At 39.2% G+C, this 23,970-nt stretch overlaps 2 long non-coding RNA genes across 4 annotated transcripts in view; both read right to left on the reverse strand.

The window, feature by feature from the left end:
- The window catches only part of LOC116583542, a 36,554-nt gene extending 13,881 nt beyond the window's left edge, over positions 1–22,673 (reverse strand). The window contains exons 1-3 of one of the 3 annotated variants that reach the window (XR_004282771.1): positions 22,508–22,673; positions 10,978–11,067; positions 10,180–10,338 (exon numbers count right to left, since the gene is read on the reverse strand). This is a non-coding gene — a long non-coding RNA (uncharacterized LOC116583542). Of the gene's footprint in view, positions 1–10,156; positions 10,339–10,977; positions 11,068–22,507 lie in introns of those variants that run through there. The other 2 variants (XR_004282772.1, XR_004282770.1) reach the window with 2 other exon arrangements.
- LOC116583541 lies at positions 2,034–8,147 on the reverse strand. The gene is made up of 3 exons (XR_004282769.1): positions 8,075–8,147; positions 2,633–2,761; positions 2,034–2,071 (listed from the first exon to the last, which is right to left on the reverse strand). It is a non-coding gene; the product is annotated as an uncharacterized LOC116583541 (long non-coding RNA).
- Positions 22,674–23,970: the final 1,297 nt, after the last annotated feature.

Genomic DNA, 23,970 nt, shown 5'->3' on the forward strand with positions numbered 1-23,970 from the left:
CAAATCAATAAACTGGACTTCCTCAAAGTTAAAAATTTCTACACTTCCAAAGACACTATTGAGAGAATTAAAATATAAGCCACTGACCGGGAGAAAATATTTGTAAATTAGAACTCTGATAAAGGACTTGTATCCAGAATACAGAATTTCTCACAATGGTCATTAACAAGAAAACAGTTACTCTAACAAATAAATGGGCAAAAAAAATGTGAATAAACACTGTTAGAGAGAAGGGAGTTGGGGTAAATTGGAAGGGGAGGTGAATCATGAGAGACTATGGACTCTGAAAAACAATCTGAGGGGTTTGAAGTGGCGGGGGGGATGGGAGGTTGGGGAACCATGTGGTGGGTATTATAGAGGGCACGGATTGCATGGAGCACTGGCTGTGGTGCAAAAATAATGAATACTGTTTTTCTGAAAATAAATAAATCAATTTAATATCTAAAAAAAAAAGATACATAAATGTTTGGGCACCTGGGTGGCTCAGTGGGTTAAGCCTCTACCTTTGGCTTAGGTCATGATCTCAGGGTCCTGGGATCGAGTCCCGCATAGGGCTCTCTGTTCCACAGGGAGCCTGCTTCCTCCTCTCTCTCTCTCTTCCTGCCTCTCTGCCTACTTATGATCTCTGTCTGTCAAATAAATAAGTAAAATATTTTTTAAAAACATACATAAATGTTAAATAAGCACTTGAAAAGATGCTAAACAAACTTTTCTCAAATATTCAAATCCATTAGGGAAATATAAATAAAAACTACAACATACCACTACACCCTTCTAAGAACAGCCAACATTAAAAAAACTGACCATACCAAGTCCTGGCAGGGTTGTGGAGGATGGAACTCTCATACACTGCTAATGGCAATGAGAAATGGTGCCAACACTTTGGAAAACAGTTTGCCAGTTTCTTAAAATGTCAATCTTACACCTACTATATGTCCCAGCCATTGTACTCCTAAGTATTTACCCTAGAGAAAGAAAATGTTATGTCCAAATGAAGACTCATATACAAATATTCATAGCAGCTTTATTTATAAGAGCCCCAAAGTGGAAGGCAGCTATGCTCACCACTATACCACCAATGCAGAGAGCCCCAAATCGGAAACAACTCAAATATTCATGACCAGGTAAATGGACAGAACAAATTGTGATACATCCATACAATGGAATAATGGAATATTAGTCAATCATAAAAGGAGGAACTATCCATACATGCAACAAATGGATAAATCTAGAAATAATTAGATTGTAGGAAACAAGACACAAAAAATACACACTGAATATTCTATTCACATACAACTGTAAGAAAAGAAATCTAACCCATACTGACAGAAGATCAGTAGTTGCCTGGGAATGGGGTAGAGTGATGTGGAGAGAGAGAGGATGGAAAGCAGTAGATGGGGGTATTACCAAGGGGCACAAAGAATGTTTTTAAGGTGATGGATATGTTCATTATCTTGACTGTATTAGTATTAGATTCACAGGTACATACATGTATCAAAGCTTATCAAAGCATATACTTTAAATATGCAGTGTACTGTATGTCAATCATACATCAATAAAGTACTTTACATATATTTATATATTCAAATTCTCTGATGCAATTAAATAAATCAGGGAAAAGATTTCCACAACTGTGTTCTTGTAACATTAGCAGATCCACACACTGTCTTACCAAATTTTCCATACTACATATAACCAAAATAGAAATAATCATTTTAGTGAAATATATCCAAATACTTAGGGAAAGCTGATGTCCATATCCTTCTAAAGTATGGAAATAAAAATATTCTATTCTAGGAAAATAATCATAATGATATTTAAGTGTAACTGGTTATTTTAGGGAATGTAGCCGAGTATCATTATAAGAGGGCAAACTCTAGGGTAATAATTATCTTCTTTATGTTAAGTTCTAGGGGTACCTGGGTGGCTCAGTTGTTTGAGAGTCTGTCTCTTGGTTTCAGCTGTGGTCGTGGTCTTGGGGTCCTTGGATCGAGTTCCACGTTGGGCTCTGCACTCAGTGAGGAGTCTGTTTGTCCCTCTCCCTCTGCTACTCCCCTTGCTCTCTCTTTCTCTGAAACAAGTGCATAAAATCTTTAAAATAATAATAATAACAATAATAATATAATAACAGTAATAATAATAATTTCTTGTCACTGATATCTTTAACTAACACTTGGAAATTTTCTGGCTCTTTAAAACATTTCATTATATAATAGGAAAAAATCATGGGCACCAGAGAAAAATCTGTTACAATGTCATATTACTAGGAAGATCTAACAAATGCACATTTCCATACCAATCTGAAAGACATGAGAATTGCTGATTATTTACACAGAACAATTTAGGTGTATTTATGTTAATGTATATTAAATGTATGTTTAAGACCAAGTAAGTTTCTTCCTAAACTGGATGATTCATTGTTTTTAGGGAAAAAAAAGTCTCTCTAAGATGGGCCTCAAGGGCTTACTACACAGGCTATAGCTGCTGATGAAATAAAATTCCACCTGCTAAACCTCTTCTCCCATGATGAGATCAAAGCAGCTTCTCTACTTTTAGGCTAGTTTGTGAACCTCAAAGGAGCTGTTCCACAACATGCTTTTTTCAGATCTATGCACTCTCTTTAGCCAGGTACCATATTCCACCAGGGATGTAAGGTGATGAGCTCTCCTGAGGACTGCTGGAGTAGAAGCCATCCGGACACATCCTCAGAACCTGCCTCCTTCAGGCACCTGATATGAGCTGGGCCATCCACCATGAAGAGCTATACAGGGAGAGACAGATCCAGCAATCACTGTGTTTTACTGGAGTAACTAAGTGCCTAATACAACACTAGGTCCCCTTTCACCAAAAGCAAACCACCTTCACTCTTCAGACCACCACCACTAGCTGCCGGTGATCACCCCTCCAATGAAGCAAGTTCAGGGAAATGAGCAACCATATTAGCAATAATAAGCTGGTATTGGAGGAATGAAGGGAAAATGGAGTCTCACATACAACGTTATGTCAAATGGGCATATCTGTTTCCTAAGGCCCATGTTACGACAGATGAATAACTTAAACGGCCTTTGAGATGGAAGTCCCATTTCTCCCAACCAGAGAGTTTCAGATGAGGGTTTAGAAAAGGATTCCAAGGTGATTCTGACCTGTGTCCAGGTTCAGGGCCCTATCTGAGCGGCAGATAAAGGAGATACAGGAGTTATCTGATTTGGGGGGGTACAGACATCTAATATTTATGAAGCATTTAGTTAAAGCAGGCCCTAGGGAAAGGTTCTTCATGTTGTTGACTAGATTTAGTTCTTCACCACAAACTTGCTATGAGGTGTTGCTATCCTCTCTTCATGGGTGTTTGCAACTCCAAGCATGGGCTCCTAACCAGAAACAGACGGCAAAAAGATAAAAGTCCAGGTTCCCCCTCTCAGCCTCCACTGACATGGGGGGGGTGGTTGTGCATGGTAGTGGAAGGGAAGGAATGCCTTGTTCCTGTTTGGCAGAAGTATGATTTCACTACTCCCCGCCAGGCCTCCACTGACACCACCCTGGCAGGTGGGGAGGACCCTTCCTTACTACCTTCCGTGTGATCTCCACTGACACTGTGGAGGGGAGGAGGCCTTCTCCTTATTGGATGGTCACAAAACTTCTAAAAGAGGAGAAGGTACCTCATTACCACTGAATGGGGGTGGAAGGTAGGCTCCCACATGGTCTCCACTGACACCATGAGGAGGGGTGCTCATTTCCCCCAGGTTGGAATGAAAGTCTCTGTTCTACATACAGTCTTTTCTCATATCCCCCAAGGGTAAGGATGGGTGCCTAATTACAATCGTGTGGGCATGGAATCCATGCTCCCCACTCAACTTTTGCTGGCATGGTGGAGGTGGAGCTATGCTTCATTCTGTGGTGTTTGGGCAGTTGTCTAAAAACTATCTTTCTTGTTGGGTTCCCCCATTTCTGGTTCTTTGTCCAGAGAAAAGATTCTCTGGGGGTTCTTCTCATCTTTTCCTATTGGCATTTTTTTAGTTCCCTATTCCTCTAGCACCCAGTCTGGCATATACAAGGCAAAATACAACCAAGATAATTCACTGTGTATCATTACTTAGGTTCCAAAGTCCCAAGACAGTCTGTCTTTTTCCTCTCCACCTTTCAGAGTCTTGTATTTGTTGCCCATGTAATACCCAGAGATTTCAGCTGCACCTAGGGGTAACAGGGAGTGTATCTACTCCTTCTGGTCCCCAAAAGAGAAGTCCTTTTACTTTTAATACAAGTAAAACATTTTTATATTTGCATTCCCCCTTTCCTAGATAAAAAGTACCATGCAATTTATAACTTTGAATACACTGGCTTTTTCATTTAACATTATATTCTGGAGATCCCTCCACAGTCATATGTGGAGATTTTCATCAGTCTTTTTACAATGTACTTTGTGTACACCTTGTGTGACTGTGTGATAGTTTATTCATCCATTACACAACTAATGTATAAAGTTATTCCCATTCTTTTGCTATTCAAATAGTACCAGAGTGAGTATCTATATCTATATTTATTATTATACCCCTATCAAAAATCTTTTTGTGTCATTGCCAGTATATCTTTAGGACAATTCTGGAAATAGGATTTCTGAGTCAAAAAGTAAGGTCATATATAAAATTGTAAGATACTTTCAATTTCCCCACTGTAATGATTTGTTCCCTATAGTTACTTTAAAAATTACCACATACTCAGTGTCATTAAATGGAAATATTATCTCACAGTTTGGAGGCTAAAAGTCCAAAATTAGTTTTATGGGGCCAAAATCAAGGTATTAGTAGTGCTTCACTCCTGGAGACTCTACGGAAGCTTCCCTGCCTCTTCCAGCTTTCAATATCTACCAACAGTCTCAGGCTATGGCTTCATGACTCCAGCCTCTATATCTTTGGTCACACTGTCTTTCTTCTTCTGTCTATGTCAACTCTCCCTCTGTCTCTCTTATGAAGACACTTGGGTTTGCATTTAAGGACCCATTTTGATAATCCAGAATAACTCCACCATTAGGTTGTTCCCATTCTCTTGCTATTCAGATAGTGCCACAGTGAACAGCTATATATATATATATATATATATATATATATATATATATATATATATAATGATTATATACATATACATATATATATATATAATGATTATACCTAAAAGCATCAACTTAATCACATCTGCAAAGAACCTTTTCCATATAAGCAATATTTATAGATTCCAGGGATTAGGACCTAGTATCTTTGGGGACCACTATTAAGCCTACTCCAGCAATTATACCATTTTGCACCTCCATGAGCAGGGAGTGAAAGGACATATTTTTCCACATTCTCACCAACTGAATATATTGACAAATATTTGGATCTTTGCCAATCTAACAGTTAAGAAACAATATCTTAGTGTAGTTTTAATTGCATCTCTCTTAAAGCAAGGTGGAAACTCTTCATACATTTAAAGGTAAATTTTCATACATTTAAAAACAACTTGCTTTCTGTTAACTGTTAATTTCTTTCATGTCTTTGATAGCACTGTTTTTTCATGCCTCTATATTGATAAGCATTTACATAGGGGGGATATCAATGCTTTGTTAAAGATGTTAGCTGCAAATGTTTCTTCCAGTGTCCTTAAATGGCTAGGCTAGCATGTTTTTGCCATGCAGAGTTGTCATTTTTATTTTTATATTGTCAAATATATCAATATTTTTCTTTAATGCTCCTGGATACTGATTTATATTGAGGAAACTTTCTTCCACACGGGTTATAGAATAATTCACCTATGTTTTCTTCTAATACTTGTATGGATTTTCTTTTCTTTTTACATTTCATTCAGAATTGTTTGGAATCTATCCTGCTGTTTCAAGATAGAAAACTGGGCCCCTATTTATTTTTTAACCTTTTGGTTACTTAGCTATCTCAATAACACTTCTTAATCATCCATTATATCTCCACAGATTTGAAATGTTGCTTTAGTCATACTTTAGTTTTTTAAATGTAATTGAGCTTATGTCACTATTTTCTATTGTTACATTAACCTTTTTTCCAATTCATGGGCCAATAAAATAAAAATAAAAAGGATCTTTTAGGGGTGCCTCGGTGGCTCAGTGAGTTAAGCATCTGCCTTCAGCTCAGGTCATAATCCCAAGGTCCTGGGATCGAGTTCTAAGTCAGGCTCCTTGCTCAGTGGGGAGCCTGCTTCTCCCTCTCCCTCTGCCTGCCTCTCCCCCTCCTTGTGTACTCACGCTCTCTCTGTCAAACAAATAAATAAAATCTTTAAACAAAATAAAATAGAAGGATCTTTTGCCTCCACTCACATAGAGCTTTTTCTTCAACATGGGAAACTACACTTTCTGTCCAAAGGTCCTTAATAACCATACCTTGGAAATGTCCCCTTTCCACCCGACTTCCAGAAGGCTCTGTCTGGTTAGTTTGGGGCCACAGCCCCTCCCTCCCACCTTCCTGCTCTGCCAAGTTCAAGCTGCAGTTCAGCTTTTTGTCACAAGATGGCACCAACTCACCACCACCATTAAATTTCTCTATAAAGAAAGGTCAGCTAGGAGCAAAAAACCACAATACCTTCATTTAAAATACAGCCTTTGAATCCACGTTCAGAATGACTCTAATTCTGTCTGAGAAAACTGATGAATGTAGAAGATTCAAAAACATATACTCCAGGTCCTGCAGATGATGAAACACTAGGTGGCAGCAGCATGCCTTGGCAGTGTGTGTGAAGAGGCAGCTGAGGCAGGAGGGAGGTGACTGAAAGGATGGGGCCTCTGGGCAGGGTCTGGACAGCTGTGTGCTGTGTCATGGACAGATGACAGGGGGTGGAAGAAGGTTTGGAAGGCTTATAAGGATGGAACAATGGAGGATGAATGCCCTGCTCTCTCGGAGAGAACTTCTACAATGTGGACATGTCAACCCATATTGGGGTTGAAGAAATACGTCAATGAACATGAACTAGATTTAGGGTCAGCTATGTATGGAATTCCTTTAGTATTCATATGAATTTTCCCATTTTTTACTTTTTAAAAAAGATTTTATTTATTTATTTGAGAGAGAGAAAGAGAGAGCATAAGCAGGGGGAGAGGAAGAAGCAGACTTCCCACTGAGCAGGGAGCCCAATGCAGGGCTCAATCCCAGGACCCCAGGATCATGACATGAGCCAAAGGCAGATGCTTAACCAACTGAGCCAATTGGTGTGTCTTAGTAAACAAACCATCTGATATTTCTTCCCCTTTGCTAAATGCACTCGTTTCCTCTAAAAACAAAAACAATAACAAAAACAAGGAAGGGCGCCTGGGTGGCTCAGTGGGTTAAGCCGCTGCCTTCGGCTCAGGTCATGATCTCAGGGTCCTGGGATCGAGTCCCGCATCGGGCTCCCTGCTCAGCAGGGAGCTTGCTTCCCTTCCTCTCTCTGCCTGCTCTCTGTCTACTTGTGATCTCTCTCTGTCAAATAAATAAATAAAATCTTTAAAAAAGAGATATTATTTTAAAAATAAATAAATAAAAAGAAAAAAAGAAAGAAAGAAAAGAAAAAGGGAGATGGACGCCACCAGGTAGCCAGATCTAGAATGTCAGCACTAAGAGTTGCAAACCTGGGGGATCGGCAAGGGGAAGAAAGGGACGGGAGTTTGGATCTTGGTCTAATAGTTTCAGCCAGAGTTTAATGGAACTTTTTAACCCACTAGCAGCCATCCAGCTCTATCACCATCACTTTCTGGGCTGTCTCGGCCTGAGATTGGCTGTCCAGCATTGGTCTGAGCTGAAGATAAAGATGCACTTGTGAATGTGAGTATGTGGGGTGATACAGCTAGAGAGACCTATAAACACACATGTGTACAGGGAGAAACACTTTCAATTCTATTTTTTCCTACATCATTTTTCTAAGTAATTTTTTTAAATGAATGCTTTTCCAAAGTAATGAATACATGTGTGCATTACTTTTCTGAATCTGTTTATAAGTATATTCTGCTTTCAAATTTTCATCAAAATACTTTTTTCCTAAATACTGTATTTCAAACAACATATGCAAGTACATTTATAAACGGAAATTGTCCTGCATTTCTTACCAGCCACAGTCCTACCGCCTGACTCAAAGGGGTCTGTTGTCATAGAACAGTGCTCCTCTCCAGATGTGTCCCTGTAGGTGAAGGATACACGAAAACAGATGCCTGCACATGTGCACATACACACACATACGTCTTTTCCAAAAAAGGAATCACATTTCTCATCTTTTGCATATTATATTTTCCACTCAACATGAATCTAAGCATTTATACTCGCATCTTTTTAATGCTTGTGATTTGGGCATATTTTTACATGTTTACTATTCATTTATAATTTTACATGAATTTGCTATTTAAATTACAAGCCAATTTTTATCACTAAGTGTGTTTCACAAACTATGGACACTAATCCAGTAGATGAGCTGTAGTTTGCCAATGATTTCTCCCTTGTTTTCACACAATTCTTAGTATATTCTCCATTTAGAATGTTTTAAATTTCAATAATATTGTAACAAAAACTATGTAGCTCACAATTCTAAAAATTAAGTAACACATAGAGACCATGCCTAGGGTTTAAGTCATTCAGAGCCCAGGAGGATTCAAGACAAAAGGTGAAAAACTTGAAAATAATACCAGTTCGCTGTTGATTCTAAGAACATAAGTTGTTTCCCTAATGTATTTAAACTCCCTTAAAGTCAGTACCCTGATTTGAATAATGTATATTTAAAGCTGTTAAGATTAGAGGAAATTAAATATAAAATACATTTGCTTAAAGTAGCTCTGTTCTTATTGCTTCCCTTCTCTCTGAATCACCTGTCTGATCTGTGCTTCTGCCCCAGCCTAAGTCAGCACTTAGAGGATCAGCCAACACACGTGGCCCAATACCCAGGTCTCTTAGCACAAAGGGTGAGATTTCATCTCCTCTGTTATCCTCATCAACCAGAGGGGTTGCTTAATGAGTACCTGCAGAGCCACAATAGTACGGGAGCTGATCCAATCAGTTCTCCAGCCCTGGAAGCCCATCTTCTGAAAGGGAGGCTGCTCTATGTCCCTTAGGGAGGGCAAGAGATGGAACTTCATTCCCATCCTTCACTAATCTAGAGAGGTAACTTAGGTAGGCTTTGTCAGTCTGAGCTTGGACACCTGTGAAATGGGACTCACCAGACCTTTGTCACAGAGCTGTCTCAATGAGTAAATAAGAAAACCTGCCTAATTAAGGAAGGCGCATGATCTGATGAGTACTGGGTGTTATGCAACTAATGAATCATTGAACACTACATGAAAAACTAATGATGTACTACATGTTGGCTAACTTAATAAAAAAAGAAAGAAAAAGAAAATCTGCCTGGAGTATATGGCATGTAGTATGACTTCAGTGGCCCTTTAAATGCAATCAACAGTAAGACTGAGGGTCTATGCACACTGGTTAAATGCAGGGTTTCAGCAGCCACACAGAATCTGTTCAAATCTTGGTCTTATGACTTGCTAGCCCTGCCCTCACTTCACCTCGGTTCCCTGATACTTCAAGTCAGGCAGCAGTAGCTCCTCCTCATAGGCTGTGATGATGACTGAGTAAGTATAGGTTTATCATGTACACCACTATGGGGAACAAAGGGAGTCAGTCATAATACTGACTTTCTTATCATTATTATCATGCCAGAATGCATCATTAGAGATCTTAGGGTCACTTTTATTATTATATGGGCTTATACTGATTGGCTTGAAGTCACTTTAATAATATGGTGTTTATCATAAAAAAGTAATTTACAAAACTGTAAGTAGATGGTTATATCATTGCTAAGCTTAAAAATGCATGATTATACAAGCATAGTAAAATTTCTGAAAAAAAATACAAATGATCACAGTGCTTATCCATGGAAAATAGACTTCCAAGGGTATTTAACGATTTTTTTTCCTTTTGAGCAGTATCCATTTTTAACTACCATAAAATTGTCTTGGTTTTGAGCGTGAAAAAATAATAAGAATAAGTAAATATCCCTAGACTTCCCCATAGCAAAGTGGTTAAGCCTCAGAATGGGGAACATCACTAAACCAAGGGAATTACATACTAGGCGGTCTCAAAACTAATTTTTGAATCTACATGACAGTGTAAGGGACACTACAGATGCCTAGGGGAAAGGCGAGCATGCTGCTCAAAAAAATCTTACACTGGAGAAGTCTTCTGATGTCTCCACTCCCCAGGACTTGGTAAAGGTCATGAGAGGAAAGTAGTTTCACAGCATGCTTCTTTCTCTTCTCTCCAAATAAAGCCCCTTGAACTGAAAGCAGGCTCATGGGTCTAACCTCCCAGTTAGCCAAGTGGGAACCTACAGTGGAGAGAATGTGGGAGGGAGCATGAGATGGCCCAGTGCTCTCAGCCCACAGCTTCCAGTAGGGAAATGTTTCACCAGCGGGATTCAGGGGGGAGGTTTAGTTACCAGCTACTTCAGCCCAGGGCCCAGGGCAACCAACGTACGTGGATTAAAACACTTCTAAAGCACCTTCTTTGCACAATGAAAATAGTAAAAGGAAAGGAAAATATATGCAGCCCAGCATATGTAATACAAATCAGCTCAAGTTCAAAACAGAATGGGTCCCTCAGTGAATGTAGGGATGTGGATATTAGTCTAGATACAAGAGAATGAACTCCCTGCAGTCACTGCATCTCTCACCAGGATGGCCCAGATCAGGCTGCAGATGTACAGGCCTCAGTGAGTAACAATGTGAATAAAAGCCTGAAAATAAGGCCTGGGAAAAGGGAAGATGTTTCAGGTTCAGGAGACACCTGACAATGTTTTGGGCTAGCCAGAGGCTGGGAACTCCAAGACCAAACATAGCTGAGTAAAAATATATATATATATGCCTAAAAACAGTATCCTATCTGCTGATTCTGTTAGAGCTCCTACAGCATATAAAGTGAGAAAATGGGTGTGTCTGCTTTAGAAGCTCTGAAAGAGAATACATACCGGATATATACTCGTAAGATATATACTTGCTTTCCTGCTCCAAATCCCAGTGGTCTCTATGAGTTGTTCATGGTAAAGTCGTCTCCTCTACTGGGGAGAGAACACAGAATATGTGTCAAAGTTTTACAGTATTACATGTCAGATATTTCCTGTTGGTTTGTTCATTTCTCCTCATAGCAGTCTGTGAGGTTAGTACCAACTTGCCCATTTTACAGATGACCAACTACAGGACCACACGCATCTACTTAGAAGCATCTTTCTTCATTTTCTACAGGTTATTTTTTCCCAGTAAAAAGACACAATGTTTAGAAACAGAAAAAAAATGTTTTCTTCACAGCAGATTACAAAATCAGTAACTGTGGTGTGATCCCAATCTCCTTGAAAAACATTTACATAAAAACATTTATATAAAAACAATGAAAGGATATATGCATCATTTTATACCCTACTTATGCCTTTATACCTACATCTCATGTTAATTAAATGTGAATCAGATGCCTGCTGTGTGACAGGCACTGTCCATCCAATTCCACATCTGCATCCACATCTTCCCTCTCTTGATATCTAGACTGGAGATCTAGAAATACCCACAGGCTACAAGGTGAATATTAGTGTCCAACCCAGGAATGGTGAGGTATGGCCTTAAACAGACTCCATTCCAAGCAACTTTAGCCCAACCATGACCCTGAGTCAAGATGGAAACCCAGCATCCAAGCAGGAAATAAGGTGGTTGAACAGGGAGATGCTATTCCCTGGGACGCTGGGAAAAGGCAATTTGTAACACACACCTCCGTCATCTTGAATATCACTAAGAGACTGCGACCTTCTCCTGAGGAGATCTCACAGAGAGTGAAAGACAAGATAACAATTGTGTGGTTTCGGTATTGGTTCTCTCATGGTTGCAAACTAAAGGTTTTACTTTCTCTTTAGTCCATAGCCAAGTTATGTGGAAGATTTTGGAAATCATTTTGTGTTTCTCCTGATCACTAGAAGGGTGGTCCTCTCATTTAGACCTACAAAGAATCCATCTAAGGTGGCATGGAATTTCTACTTCACTAAAGACCTCATCTCCCAGTTGTGTGGGGTCTGGACACACATCCACAGGAGAAAGAAGAGAGACTGAGCTCTCGAAGACAAGCCCAAGACCAGGATCCTGACTTCACCATCTAGTTCTCCTGACTTAGTAACATGGTTTTCACAGATTTCTTACAATATGGTCACCTCCCCTAAGTGCTCCTCCTATGCCTGGCACTCTAATATGATTCATTTCTCTCATCTCTCTTCCTGCCCACAGAAGCACACCCACTGAAATTCCTCTATAACGTGGAGGTGGAGGGAACTTTTCCAGCTATGCCTACAAATTTAGAGGCAATTAGGGGAAAAGTGATGTATTTAATTTCATTTAAAAATTACATGGCAGGGGCACCTGGGTGGCTCAGTCATTAAGTGCCTGCCTGTGGCTCAGGTCATGATCCCAGGGTCCTGGAATTGAGCCCCGCTTCAGGCTCCCTGCTCAGCGGGAAGCCTGCTTCTCCCTCTCCCACTCACCTTGCTTGTGTTCTCACTCTAACCCTCTCTTTCTGTCAAATAAATAAATAAAATCTTTAAATAAAAAATAAAAGTTACATGGCAAAAAAAAAACAACAAAAAAAGCAAAAGCAAAATGAAAAATTACAAATTGGGAAAAATATTTACAACCTACATCGCAAATGGTTATATCCATAATATACAGAGTCATGAAAAAAATGAAGGCAAAACACCCCCAAAAAACACCAGGAAAGAAAAAGGGACAATACATACAAACAACTATTTCACCAAAAAAAAGTGTCTTAAACATGTAAAAATTGCTCAGCCTAACTCATGATAAGACATTAAAAAAAAAAAAAACTATTTCTTCTCACCAATTAGCATGTGAGGAAATCAGTATTCCCATGCATCACTGAAGGTAATATGAAATGGTTCAAACTCTGTAGATGGGATTTGATGCTATCTAGTAAAATGACATGTGTATTTCCTCTTGGAACCAGTCATCTCTCTTTTAAGAATCTATCCTACTATGGTGAGTGCTATGAAGTGTGTAAACCCGGTGATGCACACACCTGTACCCCTGGAGCTAATAATACATTATATGTTAATAAAAAAATGCAGTTAAAAAAAAAAGAATCTATCCTAAAGAAATAATACAAAAAATGAAAAGGTATCAGTTACAAACAAGGTCATTCCTTGTTTGAAAAATTCGTAACAGCAAAAAACTAGAAATAAGACAGCTGTCCACCAATAGGGGACTGGATAAATACACTATGGCACATCTATATCCTAGCACACTATGCAGCTTGAAAAGCAATAAGAAAAAAAAAGAAAAGCAATGAGGACTCCCTCCCTATAGTGCTATAGCTGTATTGTTTAGTGAAAAAAAGCAAGGTACAGAAAAATATATAGATCTATTTCTGTCCAATATGATAGTCATAGACACACAGGACTATTTAAATTTTTTAAGATGTATTTTAGAGAGAAAGAGCAAGTGCAGTGGGAGGGGCAGATGGAGAGAGAGGGGGGAAGCAGAGTCCCCACTGGACCCAGGGTTTGGTCCCAGGACCCTGACATCATTACCTGAGCCAAAACCAAGAGTTGGACATTTAGCCAACTGAGCCACCCAGGTGCCCCTATATTTAAATTAGTTTTATTAAATGAAATTAAAAATTCAATTCCTCAGTTCCAGTAGCCACATTTTAGTTGCCAAACACACCCACATGTAGCTAGTGACTACCAAATTGGATAGAACAGATACAGAACATTTTCATTTCTGCAGAAATTTTTATTGCAGAGCACTGGTGTAGAATATGCCACCTTTTTACAAATGAACAGGGACAAAAACTAATAAATATATATTGTAAATTATTATATCTTTTAAAATTGGGAGGTTAAAACCCAGTTGAGAAAAATGATTACCTATAAGGTGACAGAGGAACCTATAAGCCCAGGATGGAAGAAGATGATGTACATTCCCATAAAATATATAATACATATTTACAGGTTCCAGGTAGTAAAAAGGACAATCAACAGTGACCAACCCAGTAGCAATGAGCATCTCTAGTTCCCAGACTGAGTGCTCTAAAAAAATATTTACCCCTAAAAGAACCAGGCTTCCTTGAAGAAATAGCTGATTCTAGGGTTAAGAAGGGATTATAGCAGATGACCCTGGACCAAACAGCGCATACCAGAAAGCATATCAAAGAGATAAAAGTCAACCCAAAGGGACTCCCACAGGCCTAAGATAGATCAACTGAACATCAAAAACATTAATGGCTGCAGTAGATTACAACCTCAAGTATATAAGCATCTAGAACTCATGACGACACTCTTAAAGAAAAACAAAAAATAAAAAACAAATAGCAAATTCACAGTTCATCTTTGGAGGATCCAAGGGAAACAACTCATTATTTATAAAAAGCAGAAATAGTACAAAAGAAATAAGCATTCATCCTTCCCTTCTGTGTGGACCATACCTGAGTGTAACCACGTAGTTGTTGAGAGGAAGTTTGTTTTATAGAATTCTAATATATGCAGAAGAAATTACAGAATTAAAACATTACTCCTTATATCTGATTTTTCTTTTAAAGAAATTTTTTTTAAGATTTTATTTATTTATTTGACAGACAGAGATTACAAGTAGGCAGAGAGGCAGGCAGAAAGAGAGAGGAGGAAGCAGGCTCCCTGCCGAGCAGAGAGCCCGATTTGGGGCTCGGTCCCAGGACTCTGGGATCATGACCTAAGCTGAAGGCAGAGGCTTTAACCCACTGAGCCACCCAGGCACCCCCTTACATCTGTTAAAGAAAGGTAAATCTAGGCAATTATCTTTAAGAAGATACAAAAAAACTGAGTTAAAAGATGGATGGAAATTTAATAATGGGTGGATCAAGCTGACAACACTGGATAGACAGCACATGGAACAGAGAGAAAAGTAAGAGGAAGGGAGGGGCGCCTGCGTGGCTCAGTGGGTTAAAGCCTGTCTTCGGCTCCAATCATGATCCCAGGGTTCTGAGATCGAGCCCCACATAAGGCTCTCTGCTCAGCAGGGAGCCTGCTTCCTCCTCTCTCTCTGTCTGCCTCTCTGCCTACTTGCGATCTCTATCTGTCAAATAAATAAATAAAGTCTTTTTAAAAAAGAGGAAGGGAAAACACATGAAACACAGGGGAAATGGGTACGTGCTTGCCCATACCCACTCAGTTCACTAGAAGCTGTGCAGTGACACTGTGCCTCTTCCCCAGCTCCATCCCACAGCCCCCTCCCACACACAGCAGTGGGACCGAAGCTCTCACATTATGGAGATGGGGGCTCATCCCTACTTGGTGCTCCATGTCCAAGTATTCTATCTGGTAGTCATGATAGAATATTCATGTCAGAGGCATTATGTTGACAGAATGAAGAAGGCAAAATTAGAATGAGGAACTAACATTCTGAGGGTCTACTAGATGTCCCATGCTATACGTCATTATTTTCAGATTTTTTTTCTTTAAATCCTCAAAGCAATGCCCTGAGGGGTCATCATTACTTCCTTTCTACAGACTGGGAGATATTCAAGCTCACAGAACAAAGTCCATGCTCAAAGAATTCTAGGGAGGTAACAAACGGACACAGAAGCCAACCTGAAGGGGCAAACACTGGCCAATTCTGTGACAACATGATCAACAAAACAAATAATGTTAGGTGGTGACCTTTTCAGCAACATAAGACTCTATGAGTCAGAGTAGTTAAATAAATGGATGAATAAATAAATAAACCATAAGGGAGAGCAGGAAGCTCTACCCAACATCAGAACAACAATTAATAAATCTAGAAGGAATGATAGAATTATAAAAGCAACATTTAACAACTATCATAGTAATGAATGATTCAAGCGAGAATCATGAACAGATTTTCAGGCTGTACCAAATCCCACAGCAGTCACTGAGTCACCATGGTAACCGTGCTGGCCAAGGAAACCTGGGAAAAAAGCATACAGCAAACATCCTGATCTGTCTCCTAACATGTGCTAGGAACCGAGGACTGACATAACTTATAGTAATTCACCACATATATTCCTCACAAGAAATATTCCTTCCAGCTGCAACACACACACACACACACACACACACACACACACACACACACACAGAGTTATACATATTCTCTCCCTCTTTTTCTTACCACTCAAGAACCCAGGAACTCATTGAGGTGGATTTATTTGGGCATAGGGAAAGAAAACTTCACTATTCAATTTTAACCACACATATAAGGTTGAACGCTACTAATCTATTTCATTTTAGTGATTATTTTTCTGGAGATGACCTATAGAATTTTCTCTGGAACACTTTCTCCCCAGTTTAAGTACTTTATCAATAATATCTAAAAGCTAATATGGAAATCTAGGCAAATGAATATTGTGGTGATAAATTTTAAAATTTAAATTTTATGCATCAACTTCTCTAGGCCACAATGACCAAATATTTGATCAAACATTATTCTGGTTGTTTCTGTAAGACGACTTTTGAAAGAAATAAACATTTAAATGGGTATTCTTTCAGTAAAGCAGCCAGCCATAAGGTGGGTGGTCCTCACTCAATCACCTGAAGGCCTGAATAGCATAAAGGACCGATCTCCCCGAGCCAGAAGGAATTCTGCCAGACTTGCCTTTGGAATTTATCTACAACTTCACCTTCTCATGTTTCTCTAGCTGACAGCCTTCAGACTCCAACTGTAACTCATTCCAGAGTCCCCAGACTGCCAGCCCTCCCATCAGATTTTGGACCTGCCAGGACTCCACAATCTCATGAGTCAATTTCTTAAAATAAATCTCTGTCTATAAATATGCTATTGGTTCTGTTCCTCTGGAGAACCCTAATACAGGTGCTAAGCATCAAGTATCTTTTTCAGCCCAAAGTAACTTGTGTTTTCAACTGAAAAGATTCCTGGCAACATTTGGCTACTGACAGTACAGTGAAAATATAATACTTGAGAAGTATAATAAAAATATTACCATTAGGGCAAATGGGTGGTTCAGTTACATAAGCATCCAACTTCGGCTCAGGTCATGATCCCAGGGTCCTGGGATCAAGTCCTGCATCAAGCTCCTTGCTCACCGGGGATCCTGCTTCTCCCTCTGCCCGTCACTCCCTCTGCTTGTACTCTCTCTCTCTCTGACATATAAATAAATAAAATCTTTTTTAAAAGTATTACCATTGAGGGGCGCCTGGGTGGTTCAGTTGGTTAAGCATTTGCCTTCAACTCAGGTCATGATCCTGGGGTCCTGGCATGATTCTGGGATCCTGGCAGCAAGCCCCCCACATTTGGCTCCCTGCTCAGAGGGGAGTCTATTTCTTCCTCTCCCTCTGTTCTTTCCCCTGCTCTCTTTATGCTCTCTCTCACTCTTTCTCTCAAATGAATAAATAAAAATCTTTTAAAAATTACCATTGACAGGGCACCTAGCTGGCTCAGTTGGTTAAGCAACTGCCTTCAGCTCAGATCATGATCCTTGAGTCCGGGGATTGAGTCTGGCACCAGGCTCCCTGCTCAGCAGGGAGTGTGCTTCTCATTCTGACCTTCTCCCTCTCATGCTCTCTCTCTCATTCTCAAATAAATAAAATCTTTTAAAAAAGACAAGAAATAACAAGTATTGACAAGGATATGGAGAAAAGGAAACCTTCATGCACTGTTAGTCAGAATGTAAATTGGTGCAGCCACTGTGGAAAATTGTATGGAGGCTCCTCAAAAATTTAAAAACAGAACTGCCATACAATCCAGTAATTGCACTACTGGATATTTATATGCCCAAATGAAAATACTAGTTCAAAAAGATATGCATCCCTATGTTTACTGAAGCATTATTTAAAATAGCCAGGATATGAAAGCAACCTAAGTATCCGCTGATAGAAGAATGGATAAAGAAAATGTGGCGTATAGAAACACACACACACAAGCACACACTCGATGAGATATTATTTGGCCATAAAAAAGAATGAGATCTTGCTATTTGTCAAAACATGGATGGACCTACAGAGTTTTATACCAAGCAAAGTAAGTCAGAGAAAGACAAATACCATATGATTTCACTTATATGTCGAATATTTTTTTAAAATGACTGAACAAAAGCAGCAGAAACAGGCCCATAAATACAGAGAAAAAACCTGGTAGTTGCCAGAGGGGAGAGGGATGAGGGGATAGGCAAATCTGATTTAAAATAAAAATAATGCCACTGACAACAGCATCAGAATGGATAAACTTAGCGGTGCCTGGGTGGCTCAGTGGGTTAAGCCTCTGCCTTCGGCTCAGGTCATGATCTCAGGGTTCTGGGATCAAGTCCCGCATTGGGCTCTCTGCTCAGCAGGGAGCCTGCTTCCCCCTCTCTCTCTGCCTGCCTCTCTGCCTACTTGTGATCTCTCTCTGTCTTTGTCAAATAAATAAATAAAATCTTTTTTTAAAAAAAGGATAAACTACACTGAGGTAATTTATGTAGCACAGCTATGTCCACAAATGTGTAAAGACTATACTCTGAACAGTATAAAACATTGCTGAGACAAATTAAACAAAGCCTAAGTAAAGGAAGGACATATCTTCAGGGTTCAGAAGTCTCATTATCATTAAGATGTCTATTCTCCCCATGGTGATCTACAGATTTGATACAATTCTAAAAAATCCTAGCTTACTTTTTTTTGGAAGAAATTGACAGGCTTTTTTCAAAAGTCATGTGGAAATACAAAGGGCCTAGACTATGAAAATAACTTTGAAAAAGAAGAAAGTTGGAAAATAAGCGCTATCTTATTTCAAGACTCATTATGAATCTACAGTAATCCATATAGTGTGATACTGGGACAAAGGTAGAAACGTATATCAAAGGAACAAAATGAAGAGTCCACAAATACCCACACATATATAGATGACTGGTTTTCAACAAACCTACAAAGGCAATTCAGAGAAGAAAGGACAGTCTTTTCAACAAATGGTTCTGGGACAAGTATGTATCCATATACACAAACATAAACTGTGATCCATATATATATTGTACCATATGCAAAAGTCAACTCAAAGTGAATTACTAAGAAAAGTACAAGAGCTAAAACTATAAAACTTCTAGAAGAAAACACAAGAAAAAACTCTTGTGGTCTTAGGTTAAATGAAGATTTCCTAGATAGGACATCAAAAGCAAAATCAAAACCATAACTGAAAAATTAAAAGTAGACATCCTCAAAATTAAAAACTTCTGTTCTTTCAAAGGCACTCTTGAGAGAATTAAAAGACAAGCTTCTGACTGCAAGAAAATATTTGCAAATCTTATATCTGATAAAAGACTTGTATCCAGAATTTAAAAAAAAACCTTGCAAAGTCAATAAGAAAACAGACACTCCAATAAATAAGTGGACAAATGATCTGAAAAGATGCTCCACCAAAGAAGGAATAAAAATGTTAAATAAGCAAATGAAAAGATTTTGAACATCATTAGTCATTAGGGAAAAGTAATCCCACTACACCCTGAAAATGGCTAAAATAAAAACAGTGACCACACCAAGTCCTAACAGAGTTGTGGAGGATGGAACTCTCATACACTACTGGTGACAATGAAACATTGTGCAACCATGTTGGAAAAACAGTTTAGCACTCCTACAAAGTTAATTTTACAAATTCTTTAAGTAAATACACCTCAGTACTGGAGAAAGTACTGGAGAAAGAAAACATATGCCCAAGCAAAGGCTTATACCCAAATATTCATATTTATAAAATTGAAAATAAAATTAATATAAAATTGAAAATAATCCAAATATCCATTACCAGGTGAACAGATAGAACAAATTGTGGCATATCCATAAAGCAGAGTATTAGGCAACAAAAAAGAAGGAACTATTAACATATGTAACAAATGGATAAATCTAGAAATAATTAGGTTGAAGGAAAGAAGACTGGCAAAAAAGAATACACAATATGATTCCATTCATATAAAATTATAGGGAAAATAACTAATCCATAGTGACAGAAGATCAGTGGGTTGCCTGGAATGGGGTAGAGTAACAAAGACAGAAATACTGGAGAGAGGTTGATGGAGCACTACAAAGGGGTATGAAGAAGCTTTTTAAGGTGATGGATATGCTCATTATCTTGACTGTAGTATTGGATTTACAAGTACATACATATTAAAACTTATTAAAGCAAAAACTTTAAATATGTATAGTATGTTGCATGTTAATCATACCTGAATTAAGTATTTGTAGAATATTTATACATTCATAATTCTGCAATGCAATTAATTAGATGAAAGATTCCCACCATTATGTTCTTACAGTATCAACACAACCATACTATGTCTTGTCAAACTGGTTCGTGGTACATACAACCAAAACAGAAATAATCATTTCCCAGTGAAATATATCCAAATATTTAGGGAAATACAGAAAAATATATATATTGGGAAATACTTTGGTTATAGCAATTTCTTACTAGACACATCTCCAGAGGCAAGGGAAACAAGAGCAAAAATGAACTATTAGGACTTCATCAAGATAAAAAGCTAAAGTGAAGGAAACAATCAATAAAACTAAAAGGCAGCCTGTGGAATAGAACGTATTTGCATATGACATGTTGGATAAAGGATTAGTAACCAAAATCTACAAAGAACTTATCAAATTCAATACCCCAAAACCAAATAATCCACTTAAGAAATGGGCAAAAAACAGGAATAAACATTTTCCCAAAGAAGACATCCAGACGGCCAACACACACATGAAAAAACGCTCAACACCACTCATCATGAGGAAAATGCAACTCATAACTACAATGAGCTATCACTTCACACCAGTCAGAACAGCTAAAATGAACAACACAGGAAACAACAGATGTTGGCGAGGATGCTGAGAAAGGGGAACCCTCTTGTTAGTGGGAATGCAAACCAGTGCAGAGACTCAGAAAAACAGTATGGAGGTTCCTCGTTATGTTAAAAATCGAACTACCTTGAGATCCAGCAACTGCACTACGAGGTATTTATCCAAAGGCTACAAAAATACTGATTCAAAGGGGCACCCAATGTTTACAGCAGCATTATCAACAATAGCCAAATTATGGAAAGAACCCAAGTGTCCATCAACTGATGAACGGATAAAGAAGATGTGGCATATATATATACACATATACACATATATAATGGAATATTACTCAGCCATCAAAAAGAATGAAATCTTGCCACTTACAATGACAAGGATGGAGCTACAGTGTATTATGCTAAATGAAATAAGTCAGTGAGAGAAAAACAAATACAATATGATTTCACTTATATGTGGAATTAAGAAACAAAACAGATGAGCATAGGGGAAGGGAAAAAAGAGGGGGAAACAAACCATGAGAGACTTAATGATAGAAAACAAACTGAGAATTGTTGGGAGGGAGGTGGGTGGGGAATGGGCTATATGGGTGAAGGGTATTAAGGACGGCACCTGCTGACTGATGAATCACAGACCAGTACCCCTGAAACAAATAATACATTATATGTTAATAAAAATACATAAATAAAATAAAATAGAATAAGAGAAAAAAGAAGAGGGCACTTGCTGTGATGGGCACTGGGTATTGTATCTAAGTGATGAATCACTAAATTCTACTGAAATCAATACTACACTATATGTTAACAACTAGAATTTAAGTAAAAATTTGAAGAAGAAAAAAGCACCAACTTCCTTTATCAACTAGACAATTATTTTTCAGGAAAAAAAAGCTTCTTTAAGATAAACCTCAAGAGTTACTACACAGCATGTAGACACTGAAGGAATAGAATTCCACCTGCTAAACCTTTTCTGCCATGATGGGATCAAAATAGCTATTTTTAGACTAGTTTGTGAACCTCACAAGAGCTATTCCACATCATGCTTTTGTTCAGACCTATGCATTCACTTGATCCAGGCATCAATTTTCACCAGGAGAGTGAAGTGTTGGGGTCTCCTGAGGATTGCTGCCCTTGAATTTGGAGTAGAAGCTTCAGCAGCCATCATGACGCAGATCCTTGGAATCTGCCTTCTCCAAGTACCTGATATGAGTTCATGAAGAGCTGCACAGGAAGAGACAGATCCAGAAATCACTATGATTTACTGGCTTAAGTATGTGCTCAGCACCATGCCAGGCACTGGGTTAGTGGCAATGACACTGATACAAACTGCATCGTGATCGTAACAACCACGTTTTAATGGGCTTCTCAAAGAGCCTTTTTCTCCTACTTTCCTAATTTATCCTCCAACAACAAAGCCTAAAAGGAGTAAGAAGTGGCCTGAGTTCATACATTCATGATCCCACAGTAACCACCGGGCCACGGGCTTGCTCGTGTGTATCACTGATTGTTCTCAGCGATCCTGTGAATGCAGCATTCTCATACCCATTTTACAGACGGGAAAGTTGGGTCTCAGGGACGTTGTTTGTCTTACCTCCCGCGCCCCTGTCTTTAAATGAAAGCATCTCCATGGCATCCCCTCGAGCAGGACTCACACTAACTGGGGCGGGGCGAGATCCCCATGGTTTTACCTACAAGACAGCGGTGGCTCCGACTTCCAACTCGGGAAGGAATCAGCTTGGATCTGGAGTTCTTTGTCTCCTCACGCCCCGGGGCGGTTCAGCCCCCACCGCGGGGACCAACACCTTCAACAGAGCCCCAAATTCCTGAAGGTGGACCCCTGCTCTTCTATCGAAAGGACGTTCGTCTCTACTAAAAAGTCGTCACGGTCGCCACATTGACGTCATGTTTCTATGGCAACCGCGAAGCGTGGGCTGGTCCTCCACAACTCGCAGAGCTTCTGCACGCGGCTCCACCCCCTCGCGCAGAGTTGCAAGCTCTTCAGGTCACCACGTGAGAAAGCATAGTAGTTAGAGGCACCAGACTCGGACCCGAACAATTCGTGGAAGTCTGCTGTTGTTGATGGAACAAAACATGTCACTGTCTTCAAGACTTTTGCTTCTTTTGAAGAAACACTAGGGTAGTATTATCAATACACAAGGCCCAGGGGAGATTTCCTAGGGTTCTTGAAGATAAACTAGACCTTGGAGGGTAAATATAGAAATCAGGACCATATTAAGCGGTTAGCCATCTGAGGCAGAAAACTGAAAGATTGTCTGCAATGTGACTGAATGATCTAGATACATACGCAAATAATGTCATTTCAGAAATCTCAGAGTAATTTCAGGGAAGCAGCCCTAAACTATACCAGCCAATTAGTAGGCAGACACCTAGTCAGTTGTACCATGCATTGTTTTTTCCTGGAGAATTCTTATCCTCCATTTCCCATATTTTCTTCCAGGTGTAGAGACATCTATAACCAAACACACTTGCTTCATTCTCAAGAGAATCACTTACTTGGGACGCCTGGGTGGCTCAGTTGGTTAAGCAGCTGCCTTCGGCTCAGGTCATGATCCCGGCGTCCTGGGATCGAGTCCCACATTGGGCTCCTTGCCCTCCGCAGGGAGCCTGCTTCTCCCTCTGACTCTGCCTTCCACTCTGTCTGCCTATGCTCGCTCTCGCTCACTCTCTCTCTGACAAATAAATAAATAAAATCTTTAAAAAATATATTTAATAAAAAAAAAAAGAGAATCACTTACTTGATTAATGAGGTTGGAAGGACAAATGGGTTGTAGGACCCAAGCAGTCTCCCTTCAAAACTCTTTTGGCAAGCTGCCCTTATGGAGCACATATTTTCCTCTGCCCTCAAGGATGAGTCTAAAAATAGACTCCCAGCTCTTCTCCCCTCTTCTGTGTCTTCTTTTCTTCCCGAGTGTTCCTATGGTCTTGGTCCAAAATGTTTGGGCTTTTAAGGGATGCTCAAAATACACCCCTTCTCCATATCTGGGTTCTAAACCACCTAAAAAATACGGGAAAAAAGAATATTAAGGAAAGTATATCTACTTTATTTTTATAAAGATGATATTGGAGAATGTGGCTTAGGTTTGCCACAAGGGAATTAGGCTTCCTATTAATGAACCCCAGAACTGAGCAA

The sequence above is a fragment of the Mustela erminea genome, chromosome X (genome assembly GCF_009829155.1).
Source record: "Mustela erminea isolate mMusErm1 chromosome X, mMusErm1.Pri, whole genome shotgun sequence".
Classification (NCBI taxonomy): Eukaryota; Metazoa; Chordata; class Mammalia; order Carnivora; family Mustelidae; genus Mustela; species Mustela erminea.